The sequence below is a fragment of the Xiphophorus maculatus genome, chromosome 3 (genome assembly GCF_002775205.1).
Source record: "Xiphophorus maculatus strain JP 163 A chromosome 3, X_maculatus-5.0-male, whole genome shotgun sequence".
NCBI lineage: Eukaryota > Metazoa > Chordata > Actinopteri > Cyprinodontiformes > Poeciliidae > Xiphophorus > Xiphophorus maculatus.
The window spans coordinates 9323348-9347693 of record NC_036445.1 but is presented as its reverse complement, the minus strand read 5'-3'; the positions used below and the strand labels follow the sequence as shown (position 1 = coordinate 9347693).

At 37.8% G+C, this 24346-nt stretch overlaps 1 protein-coding gene across 5 annotated transcripts in view; it reads left to right on the top strand.

Moving 5' to 3' along the window:
• The window catches only part of LOC102237426 (semaphorin-6D-like), a 158919-nt gene that overhangs the window by 56131 nt on the left and 78442 nt on the right, over positions 1-24346 (top strand). For 4 of the 5 annotated variants that reach the window (XM_023330703.1, XM_023330702.1, XM_023330700.1 and 1 more), the window contains one exon: positions 8202-8370. The exons of the other annotated variant lie outside the window; for it this stretch is intronic. The gene's annotated coding sequence lies outside the window, so the exon portion shown is untranslated. The remainder of the gene's footprint in view (positions 1-8201; positions 8371-24346) is intronic. 5 annotated transcript variants of the gene reach the window in all.

The window sequence follows — 24346 nt, the reverse complement described above, 5'->3', positions numbered from 1 at the left end:
ATCCTCCCATCACACATTATTAGGACACCTAGATACTTGAACTTCTCTGCTTGGGTAAAGATTGACCCCTGACCTTTTAAGCTGTGCTTGAAGGTGAATCCTACCGTATCTAGTTAGTATTGGTTAACCTCACTCATCAGCTTTGGCTGCCTAACCTCCAGTGAGGTGACATACCATGTCTGCAAAGCCAGATTTTGCCTCCGGTAATTGGCATGTCCAGGCACTCACCATGGCCCCTGATCCAGATGTTCCTGCCTTCAGGAGGGAAAAAAATGCAATAGACACAAAAAAAGCACCTAATACTTTTATATTTTGTAATTTTCTCTGAAATCTACTTTTTGGACTTTCAAATAACTTCCCAAGTGTTGTCAAAAATCTGTCCAATCTAAAATTGTCCAACATCTCAAGGGACATTTGCTCTTTTAAAGCTGTACTCAATGGCTAGTTTGTATTTATTTCAGAACAAAAATGTTTTAAAAACAGGTCACTAAAAGAATGTTTCAGGTATGCGTGTGGATCATGAGAAAAAAAAAATAATTAAAGGGTTTTTCAGTTGGTTTGAGTCAGGGGGAGAGATTTAAGAGCTTTTTAAAGTTATAAATTTACCACTTGACAAACAAAATGAGAGCCTTTTGGCATTCAATAAAATCTCCTAGGATGAATGTTATTTTTCGTCTGGTATATATAGCCCAGTGACGCCTCATCTGACTTTATTACTTTTTTTGTCAGCTCACACGACATTTGCTTTTGACATATTCCAATTTAGCTGTCAAAGTTTATGAAAGCATGAAGTAGGAAAACGCATCAACAAAGCACAATGCACAACACAATCTGCTGTTTATACTTTTTGACCAATAATATCCAGAGATTGACTGCCTGGTTTAATCAGATATAAATAGATATTCGTATATCTTAATTCATGCATAACCGGCAGTGGTAAGCAGACAGTTGACGTAATAGGGAACAAAGAGGGAAAAAATATAAAAATAGTCAACGTCTCTATGCCTCAGTAATCCACATTTACACGGAGCTCAGCTATATGTGCATGAAGGTTTAGAAACATTTATTTGTGACTGCAACAAAGTGTTCATATCTTTATGTTCACATAAATATTAGTGGAGGCGTTTATTGCAGGATGACGGTGGGGGTGAAAAGGAGCCTTTCAGTATAATGCGCTCTTTAATAAAGACACAAGTTGGCAGATTGGGAGTGTCAGCGCATGTGGCACATAGCCTCCTCAGGTGATTTATGAGCACACTGCTAGGCTATTACATTACGGGCCCCAGTTCTATTCTGTGATTGTGATAAAAGCAGCTCAACCTCTGTTGAAACACCACAGGTACAAGCATTTTGTTTTAGTTGAAAATCTCCTTTTTTTAGATAATGGAATTATGCATGAGGAGAATGTAATCGTGTTGTCTGTGTAGCAGATGTAGCTCATTTATTAGGTTAGCTTTTGTGCTTTTTGTCCTTCAGAGTTTGCAGCTCCTATTCAAGGGGGAATGGGTTGAGACTGTTTGCATCTTCATTAAATTTTCAATTGTTGTTTGAGCTGGATTATTAGATGTGCTTGTCTGCAAAAAGGTATTTGTCCAGGGTTCCGTTTGTTTTCCAATATTTCTATACAGTTGTAACCAGAGAGGGATATGGGACATCATTGTGTCTTTATTTAGGCTTTTTATCAACACTTAATGGGCAAATCAACACCAGACAGAAAGGTATGTTTTCTCATCATCATCTTAGTCTCAGCAAACCTGCTGCAGCAGGAACTGAAGAGAATGGAGCATAACAGAGAATCCAGGAAGGTGTTTCAGGTTCACAAGTTTTTCTCTTTTATAGATCAAAGAAATATACAGTAATTTAATACCAGTTAAAAGTGAATAAAAACTTTCAGCAGATTAAACAAAGTCACATATAAACTAAACAACAGCTTCAGTTCCATTTCTTTCAAAGGCAGTGAGGGATATCAACATTTGTGCCTTTTTCTTTTGTATGGATTTTATTCCCTAAAGAATAATTTCACTCAAATTAAATGTTGGGTTTTTCAAAAACATGTAAATAGATGCATTTATTTTAAGTCCTTTTCTAAAACTTTTCAAATAAAATTATCCATGCCTCTATGTTCTTCACTTACAAGGTAAACTTCTACTTCCAAAAGGTGCAAATCTGCAGTTTCTTCTTGCTCTGCTAAGCTTTGGACTTGGCCTTGTGTTTGTGGAGGGAGATGGGTGAGAGGCCAACATGGCGAGGCCAGAGTTTGCACAGCAGAACATCGCAGCTGAAACGCCAGTTGTCAACCTCCGGCAGAGAGAAAACTACAGGGCATCAGCCAGAGTGGTTTGGAAAAAGGACGAGTCAGGGTCGCTTTCAATTAGCACAGCATGTCGTCACTGCAGAGAGCCTCTAGGGCAGAGAGGAGAAGACTGGATGTAGCCTTGGGCTTAAAGAAGGAGAAAGGAAGGAGAAGCGGGCACAGACCAAACAAGTCAAGATAGAAATACAAACTCTTAAAAACTTGCTGTATTCTGATAGAGAAGTCAGAGCTTTTCAGCCCTCCTTCAAGAGTAAAATCGTGCCTTTTGCTGCCTTGAAAATGTGCATCCAAGCACATTCAGGAAATGAAAATTGCTTTTTTAATTTTATTTATAATTTTTTTTCCCTTTTAGTATTTTCCTTCTACAGTAAATCAGTACAGTTGGGAGACAAGAATTCCAGCGATTTCTGATCTTTTATTAATACATAAACACTGCATAATGCCTTGTTTCAGAAAATTCAAGAGCAAAATCAGTGTTTTGCAGAATTTATGAAGGCGTTTAAAGGTCATTGGCAGCTCTTGACGGTTTCTGACAGGGGGATGGCTCTGTTAGCCGTATTGTCCCTTGGGACAGTGTGCCAACAGATTCCAGTCATGGCAGCTCAACAAAGCCTCGTCTTTACACATTTTCTACTAAACTAGTGGAGTTGAATATGAGATGAACTTTGTCAGCTGTGAGGGTCTATCTCAGAAATGCCTCCCCGAAGAATGAGAGAGTGGAATAATTATCGGGTCCAGCAGTCCACTTAACTCTGACAGCCTCTCAAGAAATTATTTATAGGAATAGAAGGTGTAAAGACGATCACCTTGTCAAACTTGCTGGTAAAGAGCAGTCTCTGATTTTTTTATTTGATAATAAGATGACAGATATTTTCTTTACTTGGAGTTTAAAGCAAAAGCAAGTGCTTGTCGTCTGCATGATTGCCACAAATAATCGGTTTTACGTCTTAGATGTCAGAAATGGCTACTAGTTACTGCCCTTAATGCTCTAATACAGGGTGGGACACTTCTCTCCTTAGATCTCTGAAAACCAGCAGAGCAGGATACGACTCATGGTCTGCTGCTGATGTGGCAGTTTGAAACAAATGAAGCTGCTCCCCATTTGAAATTCATTGGCTGTTTGTGAGGCTGTTTATGTTTAGTGTAGGCGTGCAACGAGTTCAGTCATACCACTGTGGCAGTTATTTGGAAACCATCGCACACATGCATGCTTCCCTTCATGCTGTGAATGGAAACATTATTTTGGCATTGTTGAATGTGTTTGACTTGGATGGATAAAGTCTATCAGACATTTTTCAATTATTTTACTGTAAGTACAGCTAAGTAAGTAATTTAAGTATCGCTCCTAATTTGCTCACAGGAAAATCCTGTTGAATAACAATATGAAAGTATTCGTGTTATCATATATTTGCTGATATTTATAACCAGCACTCCTCCCAATAAGCCAAATATATCACACACTTCATTTGTGTGCAATCTTCATCTACACTTACCGGTTATTTATGTGTAATTTGTTTGTGGCTTTTAAACAAATGGTCAAACTTTGATTTTCTGCTTTAAAAGTGACAGCCACCATTCAACCTGACACAAATGTAAATGCGATGCTTTTCATTTAACACTTGTGGAAATAAAAACTGAACACAATTTGTTTCAGACACAATTTTTTTTTCATTTGCTATAAAAAATATCAAGTTAAATGCATGTATTATAGAAACTATATTCATCTGGTGTTTTGGTAATTAAAAACCTTTATAGGAAAGTTATCAAAACACATTTCATGTACTCTTTGTAGCTTTGAAATCCAGTATTTTTTCTGCAGCTTTGATGTGAGCTCTTTATTAGTTTTGTATGAAGGGAAAGTGTGGAGAATAAATTGAGCTCAGGCTCTCTGTATATTTCTGGGCCTTTTTGTTTTCTGGATTGTAATGGCAAACAAGACGCATGTGGGAATAGGAGAAGGAAAATTGTCTCAAATGAAAACACCAGCAAATAACACGACCGTTGGTTTTAGTTAACATTATGGTCAGAGCAGCTGAGCTGTTTGCTTTTAGCAGGTGCATTGTGGGGAAAGGCCTAGAGGGAATTGGGTAATTTGTTAGACATTCTTTTTACTACTGTGTAGTTGTTTGGCCTTTAATTGAATTCTTGTGTTCTGACTGACTCTTGTTTCCTCAATTGTACATTCCTCTGCTTTTCTGTTGTGAAAATTTCTATTTTTAAAAGAGTAAGTGGATATTTTTCCTTTGGTAAGTCTCTTCACCCCTCGTAATTGTCACTGCTCCAATTCCTCCCCTCGTCTAAAAGATGGCAATTAATCTAATTAGTAATCAATCAGCCATTGGGCCTCCCGCCTCTTCTGTGCTAATGGAGGATATGACAGGCCTGAACCTTGCATTATTAATACCTCCATTTCTGGAGCCCAGGGCCCCCTTGACACCTATGGTCAGGGGCCATTGATCACGACCACAACCCAATGAGCTCTGCAAGGACTGTGGGGAAATATCCACAAAGTGGTAGGAGTAATAATAGGGAATGTGGTGAACTTGGCTGTGGTGCTACAAATTTGTTTTGCTAGAATTAGGGCAATTTTTGGAAAGGAATTACTTCGCCAACTTTGCTCAAAGGAGGAGATTAAATTGACACAAACTCCTGAAAGTGAGACCTGGAGTGCAAGGGGATGCTCAAGGTGGGTGTTTGAAGGAGTAAATTGTTTGTTAGTGTGGTGTTAATGGGAATGTAGGGCTCCAAAAAGCTAATTAAGGAAATGTAGCTGGCTTCAAAACTATTATGGCAGGATAAGGGAAACCCTCTGTGGGGCTATTCCTTGAAAATAAGATTAGAAATTATAGAGTCTTACTAACACAAGGGTGCAATGATCATAGTCTGCCAGGGAAAGAGTTTCTGCAACATTATCCTTCATCTCCTATGCATTCCAATCACATTGTCTAATAGCTTCAGCAGCTGAAGTTGCAGCACTTGATAAAAGTCCCACCTGCTGATCTCATTCCGTATAATCAATATTGGTTGCCACTATATTCAGACTGGAGTGGAGAAAGTCTGAGTCAAGCAATAGACATAAGCTGAAGGTCCTCCTTATTCTGTGCCCTCTTTAGCTAAATCTGCCCACCCTCATTTCTCTGACCTCTTTGCCAGTGGCTCTTAATCATGTTGCTTATCCAGTCCACATGTTGTTTTTGACAACACACTTTTTTTTTTTGGAATTGATTGATTGCTACTAAAGAGTAACAGGTTGTAATTAAGAGATGGGGATTCTAGGCCTTGATATCTAAATTTGTTTTGCACATGTGGTGAGTTTAAGCAAATCCTTCCTGTTTTGGAATTAGCAATATTCTGTGTGTTTTGGGGATTCCAGGGCAGCTGCATGTTACATTTGTTCACGTTTGTTTAGGTATAACATGAAGCAATGATTCAGTGGAACTGGTTTGACGCAATCTGGTCTCCATCTAATATGTTGTAGCTTCACTTCATTTTAGGAACTTGTCATCCTGAAGATTGTTGATATGAAAGAAAATACTACAAGAAGAGGTAATGGCTTTTTACCAGAACCCTCCACCAATATATTTTAAAGCAGTTTTAAAATCTTTAATAAAAAATGGAAGTGTGTGGTTTCTTTATTCATTCTTTGTTCTTTATTATCCATTCAGACAAACCTTTGTAACAGATTTGTTGTAAAAAGAGGGATTTATTGTAAGGTTCTGTTTAAATAAACCCTCCTCTCCATGTGTTTTTAGAGATGGTATATGTTACTCCAAGGGGTGCCATTGTATGACTAAGACATTTGGTCATTTGGCACAGTGACCTTAACATTTCCACCAGCCAGCCCCTGGCTCCCTCCAGTTTTTACAGCACGCAGGTTAAGTCACTACAAACCGGCATGTTGAAGCTGTCACACAGCTCTGCTTAATTTACAGAGAGTCTGGGGTTGTTAAGAATTTATAGGCCTTCAGTGACTTTATGGTGCTATGATGGGAGTGAGCGACTGTGTTCAGCTCACACCAGCTGTAGTCAGCTCCCTCATTCAACAGGGATTTAGACAGCAGCTCATCTGCTGCGCTGCGGGAGTTGGTCAGTGGACATGCTTGATCCATGGCTAAGGTTGTAGGGAATTGCTCCAAAGTGAGGATGTCTCTTCCCAATGCTTTGCTTGAGTGGCTTGAAGGGGGGTTGGTGAAAACATGCAGATAAAGTGTCTCCAGGGGTTTCTTTAGTTACTGGAAACCTATAGACCAGTTACTGTTACTCAGCCAGGATCATCATAAACTACTTAAGTATATGTCGGGGTAATGCTGAAATTGCAATAATGGATTCCCAGGAAGTTCATTAGTAACATATGCTCCTATGTATAATGTGGTTTATTTGGGTGGGGAACTAAAGGATGTCAGTGTGAGACAGACTTTGCAGTGCTGCATATGTGAGTGTGAAGAACAAAAAGCAAGCTTAAGGAGAATAGGGATGTTCATAATTATATGGAACTAATAGAAAGCTGTGTAAATAACTACTGAATGAGAAAGGAAAGCTGTGAATAGCCTGCTTGGGAATATGTTTGTACAGGTAACGCTGATGTTTCAATAAACCTAACCACCAAAGAGATACGACCTACATGCTTGAATAAAAAGCCAGCTAAACATTTTTTTTGGTTGTGTTTAAACTTAACAACACAACCACCAGATCCATCCAGATGCCCTTCCCTGATGGATTTGAATTATTTGCCTTAACTTTATTTTAACTTTTCAGTTTTTGCTTCTGTTATTGTGAACACAGTGTTTGCTTAGAAGCAAATATCTGCTGTTCTATCAGCTTCCATATTGTCTGTTGCAAAAACAAGGTTTAAATAGGTACTTAAAATAAGTTATTAGTTGCAAGTCTGAACTGAAAGGAACAACTCATCTTACTTTTATAGCATCCATAGATTAATTTTTATGTTAAAAAAAGTCCACTTGCTTTATGTTGTGCTGTTGTCCTCTCTTGCTGTGAATTCTTTAAAGTATCTTATTTTCACAAAAATCTGATAGTAAATAGTATTATACAAATAATTACTAAACAAGCACATGCAAAACATTATGGCATATATCACATACATTAAAAATATATCACTGTAAGATAAACTCATAGGTTTCATTCCTAGCTACTTACAGCCCTTTTTAACAGACTAGACTAGGAAATCCACTTGCCTTGTTGCTCTTCATGTGTATGACTAAGAATTTGTACGCCAACACATTTCTATAATGCTGTTTTTGTTTTGCAGCAAATGACCTGGAGCATATCTGCTTCCACATCTTCCATAAACAAACCTGCACATTGTCAGTTTCAAAAACAAGGTTTAGATAATGTACCCTGCATTTAACACAAGTGTAGGCATCTTATACCGGGTGCTGCATTTAGTTTATAGAACACTCCTGGCAATCTGTGGAGAGTGGGCGGAGCTTTGTCTTGGGAATTAAACAACTCTGAACTTATGGCCGATTTCATGTAAGGATATTAAGCTGGGCATGTTTTCACAAATGGACCCATTGTTTTCTAGGAAGAAAAGTAAACTACTCAAACATCACCCTACAGTCCTCCTGAACCATAAAAATCCTCAGCTTCTTTATTGTCATCACCAAGTGGTGCCCATAACCCAGCTCAGCCCAGCACATCTGGCTCTCTTTATGACTCCTCTGCTTGTGTTAGCTGTGATGTTATGACAGCACAGTGACTGAGGAGATTACTCTGAGAAGACATAAAACCCCTCTTCATGGGGCCTCTGTGTGTCACCGGCCACCATTTAGGCAAATGTGACAAACCCCTAAGGTTTTTAAAGCAGTGGGTTTGCCGTGCAGCTGTTCGTATTGTGCATTCTTATGTGGTTTTCTGTTTGCTTTCACAGGAAGTTTGTTGAAGACTAAGCATTCTTAGAGGAGGATCCTCGAAGGGAGGGTTTAGCATTTGACGGCCCACCAACCGAGCCACGTTTGTCCTTCACGCAACAAGACAGATTGTTACCTTGGAGGAGTAGGAGGAGCACAGAATACTGGATCATTGAACGTGACAAAACTGTAAGATCACATGACCTTCTTTTCTCCTCTTGTAATGTAACTTAAATGTCAGACATTTTAAGACCTTTTACCCTCTGTTTGCTTCTTTGCACATCCTTAGAACATAAACTTTATAGGCATAGTGTGTGTGACTATTCTTGTACAATTAAATTTTTTTTTATAGACTAGGGCTGGAAATAAATATTGTTTCTGCTGTCTACATCAGCCTAACTTTGCGTGACTCAAATCCGACCACATGATTAGATTAGCACATAGCAACTCTTCTTATGATTAGCCATTCATTCTTTCTGCATATTGAAGATTTATATCAGCCCTTTCTTATACATCTGTCATGTGAAAATTATGTCAGACTAGTGCATAGCTGTGAATTTGAGGAAAAATATTTGCAAAGTTTTAAACAGCTGGAATTGTGAACAGTATTTATTATGAAGGCATATAAAGACCTATAACAATGTCTCCAGTAGCTTCAGAGGAGGTTGTATCTGCTCCAATTCACCAGGTTTCTGACGGAAGATGAATAAAAAAGTTTTGGAGTTTAAATTTAGCAGTGTGTTAGGTAATGCTATTACTGTTTTTCCCAGATCGTGTTGCCTTTGCAGGTTATGATATTGTTTTAGCTTGACCAAAGAATAAAAAGCACAGTGGAGGGTTAACACCAGCTTTGTCCTCATGAGCTCCTGTTTTCACTCATTGAATATTCACATTCTGGTTCTCTCTATTCATGCTTGCTTTTCAAAGCTTCACTGTTCTGTGATCCCCTCTTTTGGCTGGCTGTGCACACGTGCAGCTCGGGACCAAAGTAGAGTATTCTGCATCAATCAAAGTGAATAGAAGCCCACCATGTTGGCAATGCACTCTGCTGACGGCAGGGAAACATCACTACTGATTCCTGGTTGAGTGTATGAGAATGAGGTTTTGTTGCTGAGCTGGATCTCTGGCATCATGGTGGCATGAGGGGCCCCAATGTCATTATTGATGGCACAAAGATGCATCAGCGTAGGTTGAATGGGACAGAATGGCAGTCAGTGCGGGTGCACAAGCATGAAACGCGATCAGGCCGCTGAGTTGAATGGAGGTGTTATTCTGCCAAATGCAGGAGTAAGGGAGAGGGAGGCAAAAAGAATGAAGGGCATTGCTTTCATATCTTGTCACCCACTTGCTTAATAATGCAGGCACTATGTCGCTGCCACTGTGAAAGAAGCATCGTTTTAAATGTATGAACATTTGCTCAAAGCCCACTTGCCAGGAACTTTCTGAAACGGTCTTTGTGTGAATCGTCAAAACACAAAGCAGCCTTTTGAAAACCCAGCTTCTGTTGTGATGAAGGCAGATTTACTGCAAATTAACTGATAAACTTTTAACCCACATGATATTTTTGATCATAGAATTTGTAATCACAATTATTTATAGGTTTCCTATTTATTTATTTTCCTGCAACCTGCACCTGGATGTTGTAGTTGGAGTAAAGAAAGATGTACTTAACTTTGTGCAACAGTTGGACTGCAGATGACTCTCTTATTTCAGGTTAAATTGTGAATATATATATAATTTTTTTTTTTTTTTTTTAAGTTTTGGCCTTAAAGCTTACATGAAGCCTCTCAGCACAAATAGTCAAGCAACTGATGTCCTGATCCAAATTTAAACCCAGATTCTTGCTTGTATCTGTTTCACACTTGAGTCACCAAGATGTCCCATGTGTATGTTTCGTTGTCTTTGCCCTCTTATAAACTCACATTGACCTCTCTCACTCATTACCCAGAGGGCTTGAGTCTTTGCCTCTGCCCTTATTTTCTTCTCTTCTTCATCTGTTTCTCTACATTTTCTTCTCCAAGCCATGCTATCGTTCAGTGTTAAATGAGGGCACTGCCACACTTCGATGTGCTGTGACAAATTGGCACAGAGGAGGCAGATGGTGTTGGGGAGGAGACTGGTTGTCATACCATTTGCTGCAGTGACATGAATTGATCTTTGCGCCGTGGAGCAAACACACAAGCTCCATTTGTGTAATCTTGACTTTGGTTACTTTGTGTGCACCCACACATCACACCCCAGCACACTCTGATCCGCATGCCACCCTACCCTACACCCGTCCCCATTAGTATCAATGATGTGTGCAGTGGAGGCGCACATTTGCTGTCGGAGGGTCTTCGCTTGGATCCGCTCAGAAAGCTGAAAGAATGCTGAGGGATTTCGCACAGGGACAGAGAGCTCAGACTAATGGCTGACTGCTGGGACTCTGGGAGCCCTAATATACAACTTACTATACTGTAGATGCATAGCATTATCTGCATTCTGTATATGACAGCAAGCTGTACATGTTTTCAGGCTGTTCTATTTACAGAACTGCTTTTATTTAACAAAGTTTACCCTTAGGGTTTTGGTGAAGCTTGACTCAAGTCCCCATGGATGTTTTTCACTGCAACATGACTTTTAGTTAGATCATAGTTTGTCTGACAAGGAGTGCCATTGCTCATTAGGCTGAGTCCTGAGGATGTGGAACTGCTCCCCAGTTGGGTTTTCTTTAGAAAAGCAATGGATAGGTTTTTGAAACACTAAATTTATCTAAAATATTTTTAGGCTGCATGAACAATGTTGTCTGTGCAATGCAAAAGTTAGACTTCAAATACAGACAGTGCCCCGCACAATTATTGAAACTACTGCTGTGAGTACTCTTCCAAATAAAGCCAATTCAGAATTGGCTTTGTTTGTGCATATAAACAAGAAATTTGACATTGGTTCCTCTGTGCTCTAAATAGGTTCGAGTTTTTTTAAAGTTGAATAACACTCAGTTTTCCCCTACTTTTTTAAAAGGTTGGAGCATTTATCTGGAATCCTTGCTCTGCCTTTTTGTACTCTAACCAGGTAAACACACGGGTGACTGAGATGCCAATAAAAAAGGTTTACTTTGTCTGATGAACTATTTTATGTCTTAAGTTGGCAAAAACACTTTTATAATTAACCTGTTAAAAGAACCAATGATAATCGTTTTTCAGTTTTCTGGCAAAGTCCACAAGATTCTTGCCTTATTATTGTTTTCTAACAAAATCCTCAGGTTCTGTGGAAGAGAAACAGCCCCATAACATCAGAAATCCTCCACCATGCTTAACAAGACACATAGACATTTCTAATAGTCAGCCAGAAATTGCTAAACAACCCCCCAAAGAACATATTGGCATGGAGATATCGCTTGTAGAAATTTATGAAGAGTTGTTAAACCCCTAGATGCCATTCTTACTGGCAGTTCTTCAACAAACAGCTTTGGAGATAAAATTTTTTATACCCATTACCATCTTCCTCACAATTTTGGTGTAAGATACACATGAGTCCATGTTCAGCCTTGTTCCTCAATGTTTGTGTTATTTTTGAAATTTTAATTTTTGTCCTGACTGTAAGCAATTTAGACTAGTAGTTTTATTTAGCATAATGACCAATCTTGACTCATTCAAATAAATATGTAATTACTTGTACATGTACTCGAAAAGCATATTTTTTAAGAAGTGATAAGTCAATGCATTCCAATGAAGTGTTACTAGACAATTTGATTAATTAAAAAGTAAAATAAATTATAATTGCCAAATTTAGATGTTTTTACAAGTTATTTGGCATAGCATCCACATTGTTGTATATTTATCCGAAAGTCTGCAGACCCAGTGAAAAGATATTGATCCACAAACCTGTAATTCTCTGGGTCTTTGCAGCATGCATCTATAAAGCAAAAGCCTTTTTTTTTCTTTTACCAATTTTTAGGGCACTTTTTTGGAATGCTCTTTAACAGTGATCTGATGAGATTTGTGATTACATTCCCTCTAAAACCCATTTTTTCTGATTTATTTTCTTTTTTATTGATGCACCTTTGGTGAGGAGCTTTAGACTAACCTAACCCACATAAACACTAAATTCAAACTTCAAACAGATTCCACATTTTTAATGAAAAGTCCATGTGCTGTACACCCAAAAATGCTTAGCCGAAGTCAGTTTGATTGAGAAAACACACACAAATGCACTTGCATGTCTTAGTCTGAGCAACAGAAAGCAGTCAAGTTTTGTAATAGCTCTTTGTAAGGATAAACAATCTGCAGGCATTCTGCTCCATGTCCAGCAGTAGCATTTACATTGTTGTGTTCATGCTGAAACAAATAGCTTCCAGACCATAGAGTTTAAACTATATCTGCTAAGTTTAAATAAATCAAGCCTTGTGAAAGGAATGAAGCCCCACCAAAAGATTAAAACGGGCTCTGCAATGTTGACAATCAGGGCTACACACTAAACAGTCCAACATATGTTTCAGGAACGCGTCCCAAGAGCTGTGGATGGATGCTACAGTTTAAAGTCAGCCTTCACATCTCTTAACAATTTTGCTTGGGTCGGAAACATTTAGTCAATTTGGATAATGAGGCAACGATTACTTAATGTTGAGGTGAAAGTCAGGCAGCCCTCCAATACTTGACTCAAGGCTGTTTATAATTACAATTTAAATGAGCAAAGGGTCAACAGTCTTGTATTTATTTTTTTTGGTTTTTAAATAAGTAAAGGTCATAAACAAGCAGATGTGATTTCAGTGTAAGTCTGAAATTTATGTTAATGCTTTTTAAATAATGAAGATGAAAACCTTAATCAATTTTAATGTTGGAAAAATAGCATTTAGTTTGTATGCTGCTGAAGAAAAAAGCCGACCTAAAGCAGACACAGTTGAAAATTTCAAATCCGTAAAAATATTGGAAGGACAAATATCATGTATAAAAAAATGTAGGCCTGTTGAAGAAATTCAGAATGAGCATCTAGAATAGCAGAAGCTGAAATGAATGTAGTTCAAATGGGGTTGCCACAATGAGAAAATCAACTCCAAATTTAACAGTGTTAAAATTAAGTTAAAATTTGAACATTAAAGTTTGGCTGAGATGAAACCATGAACCAATTAGCTAGTTTTGCTACTATCCTAGCATTATAATGTTAGCATCAAAAGTAAATTTCAGGAACTATACTAATAATGGTTTACATGCTAAAGTTAGCTAGTACAGTAGCTTTACCAAGTATGCTAACTTTAGCATACTCAATCCAACATCATGTAAAAATAATTCACGTGGATCCCTAAACTACCTAAACTTGAATTATAGACTCCAGTATGAACTAATTGTTACTTATTCATCATATTGTGCCAACAATAAGTCAATTAATAATAATGGGTCTGTCAATAACATTAAAAATGTATTACTAGGCTATATGTTTACATCTTTCTCTCCTTCTTTGGCTTTGCGACCTTTGTATTCTTCTATCTAAATTCTCAAATTGGCTGCCCTTATGCAGAAATGTTGTTATGCAGAAATGTTGTTTTGTTGCCAAAAAGTAAATAGTTCTGCTGAGGAAGTTCATGTTCATGTTTGCCTATTAATGCAATGTGTTATAAACCTTTATCTAACTCCTGTCCATATTAAAATTGATACATTTGGGTAAAATCCAAAATAGCTGCTTCAGATAGAGGGGGGATTGTTTCTTCAGCTTTTGGCTGTGTGCTCAGCTTGATGGTGCATCAAGCTGTTATGTGAAGGGCAAAAGGAAAACTGCACATTTTTCTTTTCATGCTTATGTCCAACTGGATTGGAAAGACAAGGATTAGACTCAAACTATGATATAAAATCAAAAGCTCTTTGTAATAGTAGCCATTTTTCCATTCCAACTATCCTTGAATAAACACTTTATGCATGCTTATGTGTATTTGTTTTGTTTTTTTGTTTTCTTTATTGGTTCAGCATTTGTGTTCTTTCCCAGAAAACAAGTGTGTGTGTTGTAAAAGGAAACAATTAAAGTTAAGCTCAAAAATTAAATTAATCAATACAATATAGTATACTAACACTATAGTATTAATCAATATAATTATAAGAGTGTTCATAGTGTCCCTATGAACACTCTCATATAGGGAGACTATAAGAGTCCCTGTGACACCTTTTCCTTTTTCAAAGGACAGATCTTTGAAAAAAAAACCAAACTAATTTCTTTACACACAAACTTTAAATGGTGAAGACATCCCTTTTTATCCTCTGAAAAAGTAGAAAAGTATGACTTCAATGGCAGTTTCTGACAAAAACTCTGGATGCAGGTTAAGCAACGAGACAAACAAAAAGAGTAGTGTTGAGGCAAAGTTTTTCCCAAACACGGGGCGTAACTATAAAGTTATAGTGTTCATAGGGAACCTATGAAATAAAGTTCAAAATGTGTAAAATGTGTTTGTGAACAACATTAGGATTGCTACCACCTCGAATAGAGGAGAAAGCCACAAAGTGAAAAACACAATGCACTGAAAGGTGCTGGGGTCTCAGACATAACTTCAGTTGAAATTCTTGGAAGTGAGAGACTCAAACAAGCCTCAAAGCTTTGTGTCTTCTAATGACAGAATGTGCTCCATCATTGAGAAGACTGATTAAAAGCCCTTTGCTTCACAGTCTGTGTAGTTGGAGCATATGGCCGGAGGGCTTAAGCATAGACGGAAGACATCTGCAGTAGCAAATCACTTGGACAGAAGTAAAGAAATTAAATCTCAGAGATTAAAGTGAATCATCTCATTCTGTTCGCCGAGTGATGCATCGTTTTCGAATGCAACCGTTTTTTTTTTCTTTTTCTGTTGTGTAATGGAAAGTGGATGTTAAAGTAGATTGGAAGAGTTCTACTAATTCCTAATGTACTTGGGAGATGGAGGTCATTTCTATTATGCTTACATCTTGTTGGTAATGGTTTCAGAGGAGCATTTCTTTACCTCAAGCTGTAGCTTAAATAGAATTTGGATGTGATTAATTTTGTAAAATGGCCATTTGTTTGGCTTTTGGAAGGCCTCTGGGCCATAGGCTATGAAGTTAAAATATTTCAAGACTCAAACTTATTGGCAATGTAAGGTCAAGGAAGCAAGTATTTATATATATACACTTTTATATGTGCTGTGCTGATTCTTAATGAATTTTGAATCTAAAGACTAACAATATATTGTCAACATTATTCCGACTGTATAAACTGTTTTGTGTGTTGCCTAAATTATATAGCTATAAAAAATACTGTTTTATAATGTGGTCTTCATTTTGATTTTAAAAGATCAGAGCAATTCTAAATTTTCACAAAATTTAACATTAGAATGAATTATCCTGATAAATGTAACATATTAGTGATGAAGATTTTCCTTAAGCTATGGCAATTAAATGATTCTCAATTGGCACTAAGAGGCAAATAGCATGCCAAAAAATTATCTCCTTTATCCTTACCCACCACCAGCTGCCTAAACACTTAGTACAAAGCAGGATAAATCCATGCTTTGTTTACACCAAGTTCTGACCCTACCATTTGAGTTGCAAATCGAGACTAGACAGACAAGGTTATATTTTTTCCAATCTGGTAATTTTTGGTGTACCTGTTGAAATTGTATCCTCAGTTTCCTGTTCTTATCTGATGGGAGTGGCATCCGGTCTAGTCTTCTGCCGTTCATGTGCTTTAAGGTTTCATGTGTCGCGCATTCAGACATGTTGTTCTGAATACCTTGGATATACCAAGTGGTTATTTCAGCTACTTGGCTGTCTGTCATCAAGAACAAGCCTGCCTATTCTCCTCTGATGTCTAACCTTAACAAGACATTTTAATCTGCACCACTGTAAATCTGACAGATGGTTTGCTTAAAAAAAACTCTGTAGATGAACTGTTTCTGATAGTATACCACTTTTTCTCGTACCACCAAACAATAATGCCATGTTCAATGACACCGACACCCTTGTCTTCTCCTCCTCATGCATAGTTTAAACTTCAGCAAGTTATGTATTTGTTTCATGAACAGAATCTGACAGCTGCTGATATGTAACCTTCTAGAGGAAACTTGTAACAATTATTCCTTGTGGCTTGTGCTGGTGATTATGCCAGGAAAAGCCTTTCGCTAAGAGTGTTGTGAATGCTTCCAAGATGTTCACCTTGAACTCCAGAAAGTCGTTCTTTCCATTTACCTGAGAGTTTCCAGTTGCTGTTCAGCTGAGTACTCCCCCTTGCTGTAACCCTAACACTGTTTTGCATTAAGTGATTGTCTCAGTTATTGAGGGATTTTTTTTTTTCAAGCACTGATTTAGCTTCATCAGTACCCAGCACATAGTCTTGCGCTGAGGAGGAACATGGCACCTGCTCATGAAAAATATGCCAAAGTTAAGCATCAAGGTCAGGGTGGTGGAAGATTTCTCAAGAGGGCTGAAAAGTCATTGACAGAGTGAGCAAATACAGCCAGGTGGCTGATGAACTCCATGAATAGTTTGACAAACCCTATCGCTGGTGACAAATTAAAGTGTCAGCGGCCGCTCTATGTGGCTTCACATTTCCTGTGTTGATCACGATAAGCTTCACTGCCGAGCCAACAGCACATAGCTGTCTGCAGAACAGCCTGAAAAGTCAGTGAGGACAGAGGTACAGTTAGGAGACCTGGACAGATGCTTGTCTCTATGAATTGATGAAACCAGACATCCAGACGACTGGCTTAACCACAGATAGAGGCAGGCAGACGCAGTAGGTGTGGCTTCTAGCACGATCTGCTGTCAGATACCACAAACAGGCGATCATGCAGTTAAAGATGAGCTTCTATCATTCTAGTTTTCATCAACAAGTATTCTATTGGCGTCATATAAATAGATGAAATGTGTACTGTGTGTATCTTTTTTGGCAAATTAAATACTCAAAGCATTTTACTGGCTAAAATGCAGTACAACAGCTTCCCTTTATTCTATGCTTATCATTTGTAGCAAAGGATGAATATGCAGCTTAAAAAAATACTTATTGTAACACCAACATGTGAAAAGCTCAGACCCTTCAGATATGATTTAACATTAATACAGCACAAAACAAATGTGTTTATTATATATGTTTTTAATTTACCAGTTAATAATTTCATAACAAAGGTGTTGGCTTTTTTATGTTTTATTATTATTTAGAGAAATTGAATCAGATGAAGCAAAATTTAAATCACTTGAATTTTTGGTAGAACATATTTACAGGCAAATGTGTTTGATTCATCTTAAAAGCTACCATATATAGCTTTTTTTATCACTGCTCTGCAGGTGCTATTTCAGCAAATTATCTTTTTTAGTCTATACTCTAGTTAACGATTACTGAATTATTTGACAATTATTTCAATAATTGATTCATCACGAGTAATCCAATTAATTGCAATCAAATGTCTTGCAATATATAAACACTTGCTTTCAAAAGGTATTTAGACTCCAGATGTTAAGGAGTCTATTTGGTAGCCACTATGATTAAATACATAAAAGGTGTCAAATATTTTAAAAATGTATTATTTTATATACTTTTATTCTATTCATTGTCACTGAAATACTTCTGGTGTATGACCTCTAGTGTAAGCTTTTCTTATAATTTGTTTCAGGAAAATTTGCTGACAATTCAGTTTAAACAGGTCTGCTTTTCAGACAAAAGTCAACAACTCTAAAGATCGTTTATCAAAGCCAGATGTATCAGAAATATGAAGCATGAATGGTATGAAGCAGTAACTCTTACAGGCACGCACACTTGCTCTGCACTGGAATTTCAGCTGCTGCTTTTGCACATTATCAGTTTGTCATCTTCAGTAGATATTAATAGGTTTGTTGCCTCAAAATATATCAAGAAGTTTGGAGTAAATGTCTCAGATACATTCTCATTTCAGGCCCATTTGAAATATGTGTTGTAACTTTAAGGATGGCAATAAATACAAGATTAAACTACAGAGTTGTGTTACAGTTTTACACAAAGTTTAAACCTACAATTTAAGGACAACAAAGGGAAACTATGGGATTAAGAAAAATGTAAGATTTAGGGTGCATTCACACTGGCCCTGCTTAGTCTGCTTTAATCTAATGCTGGTTTGTTTGCCTTGATGATTGTAAAAGAAGTAAACGTTTGAGAGGTTTGAAAGCAAATATTAATGCCAGGATCTGGTTTGCTTGGCACAGTGTTGTGTGAAAGCAAACTGCACCAGCTGAAAACATAATAAATGTTGCAAATTCATAGCTGAATCTACTAGAATATTAGGTGTGGAAACACGCTTAGATTTACACTTGCAGAAGAGAATGTTTGAAATGATAGGTTTCCAGCCACGTCAAAACGTTGAAATTCTAATCAAAGCTTTGAGACCTGAAATCAAAACAGGTCTGTTCTTATCATTTCAACATTAACTGTATTTTTTTTGTTGTTGTTTTTTTGTATAGATTTTCAAGGACTCAGACTATCTTAAGTAATAGGTCTAGAAGTTTCTTAAAGGTTTTAGTACATATTTGTAATTTTTTAGGAATGTTTTTAGTGGTTGTTGATTGACAAGTTGGATAAAAACTGAGCTCCAGTATTGAAGGCAACAACTGAAGCAGTTACCCTTGAAACACTGGACACCCAGGAGCGTCTTTTTCTCACAGCTATTTAAGGTTAGCTGGTGTTTATCTTTATTTAGAATTGAAAATATTGGAGACTTTTTTTGGTCAGATGACCTGTCCATATGCAGTTTAAACAAAAACAGTTCATTTCAGGCACATTTAGGATGGCTTTTTGATCAGTTCTAATAATTTTTCCGCCACATCCCAGCAAAACTCAAGTAAGCTGTATATTTGAAGGATGTTTGATTATAATTGGATTCTAAGTTTGCAAATAATATTCCTTACATTTAATGTCTACATTAACATCTACAGTATATCTACATTTAATGGTGTGTGTGTGTGTGTGTGTGTGTGTGTGTGCGTGTGTGTGTGTGTGTGTGTGCGTGCCTGCCTGCCTGCCTGCCTGCGTGCGTGCGTGCGTGCGTGCGTGCGTGCGTGCGTGCGTGTGTGTGTGTAAATCCTAATAAATTGCACCTAGGTCATCTGGTACCAAAAACCATGTTCAAGATGATTGAACACAATTTTGTTCCCCATCCTAATGAGTTGGCCGATTTCCTATGTGAGTTTACAAGTAGCTAAGTAAAGTGAAGATGTGTCTGGTTTTTGCAAACATTCTAGATGTTATTTTGGTCATATTTATTTAACCAATTTAACCCAATTAAAATTTTGCAAGGAATTATCCTTTGGAAAATGGAAGTTTTAAATTCAGCAGAACAATTGTCTGAACCTGGAAGATGTTTAACAATGGCTCCCAAAAGGTGCAATGCCTTGTTTAAAATGCCTGTCTGCATACAAGTTTTACAATAGAAATCCACTTTATTTTGCTCTTGAAAGCAGACACAATCAGCCTGTTGTCAAGGCAGCTGCAAGAGTAATGGCCCCAGGTCTGCTCCTGAACACAGACTAATGAGAAGCTCAAATCCGACAAGCACAGTGCATTTATCACGCACTCGCACTTAATGACACCACCACCCAGACTCAACAGCATGCTCACGCCAGTGTCTGGCCTCTTTATGGATGGCCTCGTTTGTCCCCTCACTTTCCTATTATTAAAACTGCTTGGTCAAAGCTAGAGGAAGGATGAAGAGGGAGGAGAAAGGGAGGAGAAGTATGAGGGGACTGTTGGAAGGAGACTCTCTGGTAAGTGGGAAAACATCTTCTGTTGAACATTGAGAGATTTGACAGATAAATATAATGTGCAGTTCTTTGATCCTCTAGTATGAAGTGTAGTTTTATTTGAAGCATGACATAAAGCCTTGAAGAAGTACTCCTGATTTGGGGAACTTGAAAGAGCAGTCTGTCAAGGTAGAGTATTTTCAAATGTTACCCATCTTACTGAATATAAATTCAGAAAAGCTGACCCTTTTAGATAAAACTCTTTCTTCTATACTGGTATTATTCATGCTAAGACTAAAATAATGACATTCTTGATCCAATGCCAGTAAAATACATCTTTATTGCACTGATTTCAGCATTTGAGGAAAGTAAGGAAGGCTTGAAAGACGATTTGAGCCCCAATTAGGTGGACTTCTAAGGAAGTTCTGCTGCCTCTAATGACTGTTGGAGGTTTAACAGAGATAAGCCCTTATTCTCTTTAAGCCTAGGAAAGGCAGTGTTATCTATACCAGGATCAAGGCCATGCGTTAACACACAATTCAGTCACAGTAGACTTATGTGGAAAGATAAGCACCCGATTGACGTGTGAAGTGCCACTAGGTTTTCCATGTATCCTGAACAGTGGACAACTTTGATTGTTGATTATTTTCCCGACAATATAATTGGGAAGTTTGGCAGATATAAAATGGACCAATATAAAAAAATATCTCAAAATACTTACTTGAAGTGATGTAAAAAATATATTTCCAGTGAGACTTGCCTCATTTATAAACTGTATTCCTGACAGTGGTGCTAAATGATTGACTGTAGATGCAATATTTGATAAAATTAAGAGGTCTTAGTTGGTCTGAGTTTTTGTCTTTGTCAATAATTACAAGCTTGGACAGGTACCTTTGTAGGACTACTTCTTCTTGTTGCTGCACCCGTAAGCTGATGAAGCTTAAAGGGTTTAAACATGCATCCACTGTAAAATTGGATTTTTTTTCTGTGATCAGCTCAGTCAGTTTCAAAATGAAACTTCATAACATGCAATTTGGTATCTTTTCTTCAGATTTCACCTGTTGAAATTATGACACTAAAAATTCTGGTGTATTTGATTCAAAGTCAAATTTATACCACAGGAGACAACCATGGAGAATGTGATCTTCTCTGAGTGCCTAATTAATCTCAGAGGAAAACTACAGAAAATTTATCCAAAAGGCTGGAGCCCAGGATTTGCACTTTTAAATCACATTCATTTGTGTTTTATGGCTATTGTAGCTGTAGTTTGTTGTTGAAACACAGCCTGTCGATCTGAAAGTTGGGATTGATTGTCTAAATGCTTCCAGATCAGCGAGCTATGAGACACTGTCATTCCTGTCTTCTCTTCCCTCCTCATTGGGATTTCTGTCTTTCTGCTGTCACTGTTCATGTCCTATTTCCTGCTTGATGCCTCGCTCTCACCTTATCTCTTACATGTTCCATGACTCGCTGCAGGCTTTGATGAGGTGCAAGGAGCCTCACTGTTCTTTTGGCGTATGCTTGCCCGTGGCCACTGGCTTTTTTTTTTTTTTGCAGAAGTCAGTTCTTGCAGCCATAAAATGAGATAAACTGAGGTCGGAAGCTGCAGGGGCCTTCAGTATGGGTTTGGATGATATCATCAGTAAAAGACAGCGGTAATAAAAGTGAGGTCAGCTGCCACCGTGGGCTACTACCCCTGAAAGGTAACGCTGTCCTGATAAGACTGCTGTCTCTTTTCATCTTCCCTTTTTAAAGCTTGTTTTGTGTGATGAAGTTGACATGTGGATCTCTGGTTTGAGTAGAAAAAACGACAAATAATTGGATGGATGCTTGCCGTAGAGTATGTTTGTCCGAACGACAATGATAAAGTGTTTAATCTTCCTAGGAACGGAGAACCACGCAGGCATGATGATGCCATTATCTCTGAGAAGCATTCTCACCAAGAAGCCTCACTTTTACTCTTGATTTATATTTCTCCGCATCAGCATCGACCACTCAGGTCGCTAAAACCCTTCGCATATAAAAGCAGGGCTCATTTCTTTTCTTCTCATTTAAAACAAATATTGCCAAATGTTCTTTTGTCCCATGGGCCTGTGCTACCTCTTCTTTCTACTCATGTCCTGAAAGTCCTGTTGGGACAACGTGACAGTGATGGATCTTCACGTTGACGGCTGTGTGATTACCTCCACTAACAAGGAATAAAGGCAGTGGAGGAATCTTCATAGCTCTTTATCATCCTTTGATCAAGTCTCAGCCATCCTGTCTTCCCGTGTCTTATCGTTGGAGTTTAAATCTCAGCTTTGGCAAAGCTAAATCTGTGGCCTCCTCTTTTGTCAAGACTAAGAGATGGAAGCAGGAGGCCCCTTTCTTGAATCACAGTGACATCAAAAGCTTATCATTCAGTATGAAGACATTCTGATCTACACAGGAAAAAAGGTACCAATCTAGTTTTGTTATCACTTGTAGCACATCGTGATCGACTCATCTTTAAAGATGTCATTCATAATTTATTTCTTTTAATAGAAGGCATAAACACTGCAGTGTTTATGCCTGAATGATAACTCATTCAGGATGTAACCTTATTTAGAAAACCATTTGTACCAAAGGGAATATGGAGATCAAAGAAACCCTGACTTGCTCTGTGCATGGCACAAAATAATAACAAATAAAGAAAAAGACAGGAAGGAACGTCTTTACAAGGAGTTATATGTGGGGACATTTGAAAGTATTTTGCAATGATTATATCCTTTTAGTTTACAATTTATGCGCAGATTGCATTTAAAAAAAAATGTAATAGTCTCTAAGTCTTATGTTTGTCTGCATCTGTTGCGATATAAATTGGATTTTGGAGGTTTGCACACCACAGTTTTTTTTAACGTTGCTGACTGTAAAACCATGTCAGAGATAGCAGTCTCATTGGCAGACTAAGCTCCTTACTCTCTCTGTGTTGCCATTTGGACAACAGAAGTGTAATTCCCTCTGCGGTTCTGTCCAACTTGGATGAAATGTTTCTTTTGTTTTCAAGTATTTATTTCAAATGTTTTAGGTTCAAGATGCTGTCAGCATAATCTGCATCTGGCAAGCCAAGCCTCAGTAACAGAGAAATCAAAGTATTTGCTGGTTTACTATAGTAAAGTTGGACAGGCAGCATGCAGATGAATGCAATGGCTCTCATACAAGCTACATTTATAATGCAGGCAAACTCCTGGGCTTCCTGCATTTCTCATGTTCTTTGTTGTTGTTTTTATTTCTATGTTATGGGGCTTTCCCTCACTTGATGTATGAAAATGTTTGCAATATGAATCCTACAATCCTCCATTGTGGAATCATTTCTGTCTCAATAATTCAGGATATCATCAAAAAGTTTATTTACGGTACTTAAGTGAACCAACTCACAAAGTGAAATATAGATCATTTCATTTCATTTTCTCTTTAGCCTTGGTGAAACACTTTTGACGATGTCTGTCATTTAGAAGTTTGATGATTGTCATTGATATATCTATATAAATTGCACTCTGAAATATTTAACTACTCTAAACCTTTTTTGGTGATACGCTAACTTATTTAGTTGCACTGGTAAGTGATTGTAGTTGTATATCAAGTGAAAGTTGTCAAGTAAAATGTGAAGTTAGAAAAATTTCAGCACTGTAACACATTCCCTGTTTTCTTTTGCAAAATGCACCTTGGGAAAGTTAGAATACCTAAACACTTCAGCATCCACTTCTAAGCATTCCCCTGGGGTTTTCTTCAAGCCGATAAGTTGGCTTACTTCAGCTGCTACATCAGACTAAAGTCCCTCAAGTAGAAAGGTAAAAGTGAAAACACGCAAAATACAGAAAACAGAAACACTCAGCTTTTTCTCCACTAGCGCTGAATTTCACATCTAGGGCCTCAGAGGAGTATCCAGTTATGACGTCCTTGAGGGAGTGACAGTTCTCGGAGTTTTGTCAATGTAGGGTTCAGGTTGTGTGTCCCTATAACATTCTGAATTATTGATGCCAAAGAGATTGGATGCCAGTTAACATCCACTTCCATATATGAGATTTGAAAGAGAGATGAGGCTTATTGGTGTGAACAAATGCCACCCAGCATTTTTTAACAGATCTGTTTGATTAGGTGCCTCCAGAGCAAGCCTCATTTTAAATACCATGAGCACCCCAGAAGATTGAAGATGCATCTTGACTGACAGAGGGCACAGAGGGTTAGGGGAGTTATAGGTCTCTCTGAAGATTAATGTAAATAATTAACAGCAGGCAGACAAATGAAAGGGATCTCACTGATGCACGCCCAATCCCTTTTTCTCTGATGGTCCTTTGGGCTTTTTCTTTCCCATTGCAAATAGACATGAAGACGATGGATGATGCCTGCAGCGATTTACCGATCGATCAGAGTACCGCCTCACTGTCTGAATCCTTCTTTAGATCCTTCTGTGTAAAGTCTGGCCAGCTTTTTGTCTGAATAAAGAAGTCCTGAGAGCAAGAGTTACTGGA